Source organism: Salvelinus namaycush, chromosome 29 (genome assembly GCF_016432855.1).
Source record: "Salvelinus namaycush isolate Seneca chromosome 29, SaNama_1.0, whole genome shotgun sequence".
NCBI classification, from domain to species: domain Eukaryota; kingdom Metazoa; phylum Chordata; class Actinopteri; order Salmoniformes; family Salmonidae; genus Salvelinus; species Salvelinus namaycush.
In genome coordinates this window covers 15,838,748-15,846,019 of record NC_052335.1, presented here as the reverse complement: position 1 = coordinate 15,846,019, position 7,272 = coordinate 15,838,748, and positions in this window count along the sequence as shown.

Genomic DNA, 7,272 nt, shown 5'->3' with positions numbered 1-7,272 from the left:
TGTGTGAAGGGGGTGTAAATGTATGTATTCTGTATATAAAGTCCAGCGCCAACTGAGTTGTAACCCATGTTCAGATGAGATGTACACTACTACTACCATTCTCAGGACGATTCTAGGGCAATAAAGATGCTTCCAGTTCCAGAAAGAGTCTTCATCTTTCTATCTGTTATAGGTTTATGACACAATCATATGTCCCAGTCAGACTTCTGGGAAAGGGGGAGGCAGAAGGGGAGACGTCCTCATTGATAAAGTGAGGGGGAATGAAAGGAGGGAAGAGAATGGGGAAATAGTGAAGCAATGGAGAGGGGTAGACATGAATCAAGAGAAGATCAGTGCGGAGGAGAGGTGGAGTAAGGAAAGTTGCAGGCACTCTGTCTGACGTTACAATAAATTATGGACACCCACATGCTACCGCAGTGGCTTGTTTCAGATAACAGACTGGTGTCACTTTGAACGATTGTCTATGACAGGCGCCTCGTTTCTCAAGGTGGCCATAAATGTTGGCTTGAGGTGTGTCTATTGGACAGATGAGTAGGAAGTGTCGGGGCTGGTAGGGGGATGGTCTCATAAGAGAGGATCCATAATTAACGACATTATTTTAATGAAGTCTAAAAGCGCCGCTGGGAACAGATTGTCAAGGTTGTTGAACGCAAGCACCTGACTTCCTCTCAGTCAAAGGTTGTGATTGCCTGACAGGATTATTGCCTTTATGAGGCAGAGACAATCACAAACTCTGCGTCTTACAGCACAAACCTAACAGGGAAAACTAGGCACAAATAAAAAAAATAGTCCTTGAAATATCAACCTGATTTCGAATTGCTTCAGTACAAAAACATAAGATGGAATGATTGCCATTAAAGGAAAAATCCACTAAAAAATGATATAACGCACATTTATTCATTAGTCCACTGTTGCTTCAGTCACAAAATGTTTTGCATTTCAAGTTTTCAAGAAACAATTCTAAAATATTTCAAGGATTATGGTCTTATTTGTGCCTTGTGCTTGTGCTATAAAATACACAGTCTGTGATAGTCTCTGCCTCATAAAGGCAATAATCCTGTCCTAATCCTGACTGAGGGGAGTAAGAGGGGTATAGCTTCTATATGGTGGAGATTTATTAGATTTTTTATAATAATGAAAATGTGGCTCTGTTGATAGAGACCTATCTTGCGTCACTACAGACCCTGGTTCGATCCTGGGCTGTATCATAACCGGCCGTGATCGGGAGTCCCATAGGGCCGCGCACAATTGGCCCAGCGTCGTCCGGGGTAGGGGAGGGCTTGGCCGGGGTAGGCAGTCATTGTAAAATAAGAATTTGTTCTTAACTGTCTTGCCTAGTTAAATTAAAAAAAATACAAATCTGTAATGCTAGTTCTGAGTTGGAAGTACCTCTATGACACCATAATTCCATCAAAGGAAAACTAATTGAATTCTAGTAAAACTATTCTCAGTATGCTTTAGTTAATGCTTTAATGCTTTTGATACAGCACAATGTAACTAAATGAATTACAAATCAACACTCAAAAGGATGAGTATAGACGTTTATTACAGAAAAAAAGAAATTGGAGAATTACAATCATAAATGTTGTTGGTTTTTCAGAGTACAGATGACTGGAGCAAACGTTTCAATGATTGTGTTCAGAGTCAATATGGGAAGCATTCGCTACAGCTGCATGGCTTTCAATATAAATATATCATTGCTGGTTATTACACAAATACAGTTGGCACTCATTACATCTAGCCTACGCACAACTTCTAGTGGTTGATCAACTGTATTGCAAGCATATGGGCAGGCTACAGTATTGCGATAGGAGATTGACATCATAGCCGTTTCAATTTCAGAGCCTTTAGAGTACCACAGTATGAGTCATAATACCCATATAACCTAGTGGTCAAACAAGGAAATGGTTCCAATCATTTTTCCCATAGCGGTTTTTAGAAACGCTTCAAATAAGGGCTGTGTTTTGTGTAGGCTGACCCTGGCGTGACGTTTTGATAACCGTGTAAATCTCTCTAGGACAAGGTGATTTTTATAGAAACACAGCCTTGATTTTAAGTGTTTATAAAATCCCCTATGGGAAAAATGAATGGTGGAAAAACGATTAGAACCGTTTCCTTGTTTGACCACTTTGCTTTATGGGTATTATGAAACCTCCACTGTGGGGCTCTATACCAAGGCAGGAAATAGAAACAATCATGAATTGATAAACAAAATATTGAACAACAATTCACATTTTGTATAGAAGTGTGGGCTGTAAGCAGCATTTATTTTTAAATTGCTCAATAAACAAACAATCTTGCAGAATGTGCGTCCAGTGTTTGGCACTCGCTATTGCGGCAAGCATATTTTTGAATTAAAAAGTCACTGCAAAAGATTAAAACATTCAGCCCACACCTCTACAGAAATGTGATCACATTTTCCAGTGTGCTTTCTTTTAACAACTATCATGGCCCAGTTCCAACACCTCCAAATCATACAGCAAATAAGGCGTTGTTACCATAAATGGTGAATGGAGGGTGTTTTCCAGGCGGGGTTGTGGTTCTCCTTCAGGAGCTGATAAATATAGTTTGGGTCTGATTCATCAATGAAAACATGTAGATTGGGGTAAATTGAGCCAAAGGGGTAGTATGTTGACCCCCCTTGTTTCTAGGAAACCATAGGCCTATACAAAATGTATAATTTGACCAAATATTAAGGAAGAAGTCATTTAACACAAGAAGTTAAGTCCAAAAAACGGATTTTCACCAAGTCAAATGCATTTATTGTGTTAGAGCAGGGATGGGCAACTTTCATGGGGGTGGGGACACTAAAAATCTGAAATCATCATGAGGGTCCGCAGTGGCTCGTATGTCTTCTACCCACATATGCAGTCACATGTTTTGGGGGCCATAACAGAAAAACATTTTAGTGGATCCACTCTTGACAACGGAGAGACATTTTTTTTTTAGTTCATTTCCTGCAATTCTACACATTTTGCCATGGGGTGTAGAGAAAATATTGCAGTTTTAAAGCACGTTTGCTACAATTCTTGTCACGCCCTGTTTTAGGTCAGGTCGTGACTAGGGGGGTTTCTAGGTATTATATTTCTATGTTGGTGTGTGTGTATGGTTCCCAAATGGAGGCTGCTGATATTCTGATACCAGGCCTCCAGTGCGTCTCCCCAGCCCGGTACGTCCTGTGCCGGCTCCCCGCACTCGCCCTGAAGAGCGTGTCATCAGTCCGGTGCAACCTGTGCCGGCTCCACGCACCAGGCCTCCAGTGCGCCTTCCCAGCCCGGTACGTCCTGTGCCGGCTCCCCGCACTCGCCCTGAAGAGTGTGTCATCAGTCCGGTGCAACCTGTGCCGGCTCCACGCACCAGGCCTCCAGTGCGCCTTCCCAGCCCGGTACGTCCTGTGCCGGCTCCCAGCACTCGCCCTGAAGAGTGTGTCATCAGTCCGGTGCAACCTGTGCCGGCTCCACGCACCAGGCCTCCAGTGCGCCTTCCCAGCCCGGTATGTCCTGTGCCGGCTCCCCGCACTCGCCCTGAAGAGTGTGTCATCAGTCCGGTGCAACCTGTGCCGGCTCCACGCACCAGGCCTCCAGTGCGCCTTCCCAGCCCGGTATGTCCTGTGCCGACTCCACGCACCAGGCCTCCAGTGCGTGTGTACGGTCCGGAGACTCCAGCGACGGTTCACGGTCCGGAGCTTTCAGCGTCGGTTCACGGACCGGAGCGTCCAGCGACGGTTCACGGTCCGGAGCGTCCAGCGACGGTTCACGGTCCGGAGCTTCCAGCGGCGGCTCACGATCTGGAGCTTCCAGCGGTGGTCCACGGTCCGGAGCGTCCAGCGACGGTTCACGGTCCGGAGCTTCCAGCGGCGGCTCACAATCTGGAGCTTCCAGCGGCGGTCCACGGTCCGGAGACTCCAGCGACGGTCCACGGTCCGGAGACTCCAGCGACGGTCCGGAGACTCCAGCGACGGTCCGGAGACTCCAGCGACGGTCCACGGCCCGGAGCTTCCAGCGACGGTCCACGGCCCGGAGCTTCCAGCGAAGGTCCACGGCCCGGAGCTTCCAACGAGGGGGGGGGGGGTGGTACTGTCACGCCCTGACCATAGAGAGCCCTCTGGGTTTTCCATGGTGTTTTAGGTCAGGTCGTGACTAGGGGGGTTTCTAGGTATTATATTTCTATGTTGGTGTGTGTGTATTGTTCCCAATTGGAGGCAGCTGATATTCGTTACCTCTAATTGGGGATCATACTTAGTGTGTCCTTTTTCCCACCTGCTATGTGGGATATTGTTTTAGTTTGAGTGCCAATGTGCACTACGTATTTCACGATCGTTATATCTTTGTTGTTTTGGAAGTGTCACTATCATTAAAATGTGGAACTCTACTCACGCTGCGCCTTGGTCCAATTATTCATACGACGGTCGTGACAATTCTACACATTTTGCCATGGGGCGGAGAGAAATGTTTGCAGTTTTTAATATGATATCTGAGTGAGAGTGACTAACAAAATCTATGGGGGCCCCTGGTCGGTAATTCGACCACGATTACTACAAGTTTAAGATAGCTAGCTAGACTAACTTAGCCTACCCCCCCAAAAAATGTTAGCTGACATGGGCTAATTGAGTGACTGTCAGTAGCTAGGTTCCCATCCAATATGCGACCGAAAAAATCTGCATACAGAAAATATGTGCATTTTCCTACCAGTGGTGTGTTTCCACCAAACGGACTAGTTGCAGAAAAAATATTAATGGTGACATGTGCAACACCATTTCCCCCCCATATTTGATTTAAATCATTAAAATAAGACAACTAGACTTAGCTTTAAAGAATTTCTAAATAAAACCGATTCAATGGATTTTAACACACTTCTGTGAAACCCTATGTCATAATAATCTACCGGGGTAACTGGAGCTTTACCCCATGTAAACTGTAGCCATTTATTTCCCTTTAGTTTATTCGCCTGAGCATGACCTTCATCCACATACCAATTTTCTTTCCAAACATTGCTTTTTTGTGTCAGCAATTAAACATTGTTCTTAGGGGGGACTAGTTACCCCCTAGTACCCTACGCACGGCTGATAAATGAGGCCCCAGGAGAGGAGGGCGGCGTCGGGTCAAAGTGTCAGTCGTGAGACTAATTGCACAGAGCATACTCAAGATGGATGGATGAATGAATGAGTGTAGCCGACATCTCCCCAAAAATCATCCATCGGTTTATTTACCAGTCATTCAAGCTGAAAAGGGGCATGATGGAAGTCGGGCATCCAACACGTTTCGCCACATCGGCTGCTTCTAAGTGAGTTAGTGATGGCGAGTGACGTCCCAATATATCACCTACCTTAAGTGAGTTACCTTGTGAGTGACATCCCTATATGTCACTCTCTCTAAGTGAGTTAGTGTGTGTCTACCATCTCAGTCTCCCAGACACCCTTTGATGGATGGGTTCTGGAGGAGATGGGCTGTAAAAGGCTGATTCTGCCACTCTGCAATGAGATCACTTCCACAATAAAAAGCCATTGTCCCTAATCATCCCGGCAAGGTATGAATGCTGATTAGAGTATTATAAGGATGAGTGGCGCTCCCTCCCATCTAAATACGAGCTTTGGTTTGATATAAGGGCCTTTTCCAACTATAGTCAGACCACGATCCATCAATAACCAAAGCCACCAGAAGGAAGTCAGTAGAACATAACACCTGCACGGTGATGTCTCAGTCTTTTCAAACAGCAAACAATACTTTTTAGGCTTTCATATGCATCTACATAATTCATAGGGTAGCTTTATCTCTTACACTCTCATGTAGTGCAGTACTTTTAGTGGGCTTCTTTTCATTTTGCTAATAAGACAATTTGTTGCACAATGTGTTCCACAATCTTCCACATGACATAATGGAACACAAAATACTACAGGACTCAGAGCAGGTACTGCACAGTAGCAGGCCATGAGGTAATATTGAGTTGTTACTTAGCACCACCATGTGGCAAAATAATTCAGTGCAGGCGTCACTGCATTAATGTCCCTATGACTTGGATCTGTTGTGTTACGCCTGCCAAGGCCCCATCCATGTAATACTACCACTCATTTAGTTCTCATTTTGGAACACACTTCGAAATCCATACAGATCAGGGTTGACATTTAAAAGTGACTTTCAAAGTGAAAGTGGCCTTCACCAGAACATGCCAACTCCGGTGAATCATAAAGACACCACCACCACCACCACCACCACCACCACCACCACCACCACCACCACCACCACCACCACCACCACCACCACCACTACTACTACCACCACTACCACTACCACTACCCCCACCACCACTACCACTACTACCACCACCACCACTACCACTACTGCTACCACCACCACCACTACCACTACCACTGCTACCACCACTACCACTACTACTACTACTACCACTACTACTACTACTACTACTACCACTACTACTACTACAGCTATTTTTCCAGTGAGGTGGAACAAGATCTAGGTAGTTACTGTAAAATGCGTGTATTAGAGAGACATGGTACTCTGACTGGCCGTCACCCTGCCTCTCAAGGCAAGCTGATACCTGACACCTGGCTGTTGCCATGACGCTGCTGGGTGGAAGCAGGGGTTGATGGGAGATCTCTGAGGTGAGGAGGACACCTTAACAGCACTCAGAAGTTGCATCTCTCTATTGCCTCGCTTTTTCACTGACCGCATCCTGACCACACCACTAGACCAAACTGCAGGGGAGCAGGGTGGACAAGACAACAGAGTACTTAGAATTTTCAAACCTTCCGAAGACATTTGCGCTCATTTGTGGGGTGTTGCAGAGTGTGTATCAGCCAAGGTAAACAGCGGTGTGAAATATTGATGGGGCAACAGGTGTGATCCCTTACCGTCGGTCAGTCCTTGCCCCCCTGATCACATGCACCTCACGGAGAGGGGGTGTCTATGCCCCCGCCACACACCCCAACACGGACACCAGCACTGGTGAGGCTCTGGACTGGCCAGTCAACCTGCTCTTATTCTCTTTCCCTGTCTTCATACCTCCCTCTAGTCTCTCCTGTCCTGTCAACTGTCATTGCCTTCATGATGTCTACATTAGATGTGACTTTCTAAACTAACATATATCAGATGAAATGTAGTTTTATAAAGATGTGGGTTTGATGCTACCAGGAGTTAAGAAAACTCTAGTCACTGTGCATAGAAAGTATGGTGTGTCAAACAAACATTTTGCGCTGTGAATACCCCACAAATATACTCTGGTTCAGAGAGCTAGCAAACAAAGGACAGAAATATC